General features: G+C 30.9%; 1 protein-coding gene and 1 long non-coding RNA gene across 2 annotated transcripts in view; both read right to left on the reverse strand.

The window, feature by feature from the left end:
* LOC105450375 (latrophilin Cirl-like) overlaps nt 1–1,336 on the reverse strand; it is a 275,071-nt gene that overhangs the window by 537 nt on the left and 273,198 nt on the right. The gene's annotated exons all lie outside the window — the stretch shown is intronic.
* Nucleotides 961–1,329, reverse strand: LOC105450374. The gene is made up of 2 exons (XR_974456.1): nt 1,239–1,329; nt 961–1,165 (listed from the first exon to the last, which is right to left on the reverse strand). It is a non-coding gene; the product is annotated as an uncharacterized LOC105450374 (long non-coding RNA).

Below are 1,336 nucleotides of genomic sequence, written 5' to 3' on the forward strand. Positions count from 1 at the left end.
TAACGCAATCGTGTTAAAGGCTTTCCTGTTTTTAAGGTTTCCAAATCTCGACGAGCCGTTCCTTGCAAATCTCCTAACTTTTCTAGAAATAAAAAAGGCAAATATTGAATATTTACATCATTTATAATTATTTTGCACTATTTAAAAATTACATTAAAAAATAGTTATTTCTTTGCTGAATTAGTACAAAGTTATACTTGCTTATGAATATCCATGGATCCTGATTTTTTCCAAATTTATGATTTAATGTTCGATGGTATCTTTCAATTAAATTGTTAGTTCTTCTTAACCTTCGGTAAACAGAAAATCGGATTGGTTTTATTCTATTTATCCAAAAACGGTTATAATAATCAAAATATTTTTTAAATCGGCGTCGCATGTACTCCGATGTTTCCGCTTTGATTGTTTGGAATGCTGTTTCAATTTTTTCTTCTGGTAGTAATGCCAAAGCCATTAATTTTGTAAGTATTTGTTCTGATTCTTTATACTTCAATATTTTTTTCCCCACGAATTTCTTAACATTTTTATGTAACGTCTATATAAAATATTTAACAAAGATTTTCAATAAATAAAAAGGTTTATTTAAATATCACGAATCTTTAAAATATGTTTAAAAAATATAACAATAATATAAGAATAATATTCTTAATTATATATAATTATAATAAATGATATATATGTCACCTGTGAATAATGAAAATAACATCCTTTGATGTTTGCGGACGGTAAAACCGTTAAAAACGCTTTCTGAAGAGCCGCTTCAAAATCGGTCATTACCGTTTGTGGACGTAGTGTTGGTACCAATGTATTAAATATATATCGTAATACTGATAGATAATCCGTATATTTTCGGCCTTCCATAATAACCCACACAAAAGGTATTCCCTTTAATAGAAAGTAATATTGAATAATAATGGGTGACAATAAAGGCACTAAGAGTCAATACGCAGAAATCGTTGCGTTAAAGATTCAAGTAGAGATGTATTCTATAACTTAAATTACATCTTCTTACATAAGTCGTACGTTTCGGTCCACTTCAGACCTTCTTCAGCGATTAATACATAGAGTTCTACCAGATTCCCCATATTCCGTTTGTAATTGTCAGAAGTATGTTCCGCAATGTATGAGATGGGCCTTCAGTTCCAAGATTGAATGCAAGATTCATCTGTGAGAATGATCTTATTGAGAATTGCACTTGAAAAAACTTTGTGTGAACTATTCCGGAGCCCTATACTCACCATTACGAAACAAGTCAAAATCGTTGTAAAAAATTGGCACTCACAATCCTTAAAAAATGCGCAGAGAGTCGCGTGTTGTCACAGTCGCGACCACCTTA

This window comes from Wasmannia auropunctata, unplaced genomic scaffold (genome assembly GCF_000956235.1).
Source record: "Wasmannia auropunctata unplaced genomic scaffold, wasmannia.A_1.0 LD336062.1, whole genome shotgun sequence".
In the NCBI taxonomy this organism is placed as follows: domain Eukaryota; kingdom Metazoa; phylum Arthropoda; class Insecta; order Hymenoptera; family Formicidae; genus Wasmannia; species Wasmannia auropunctata.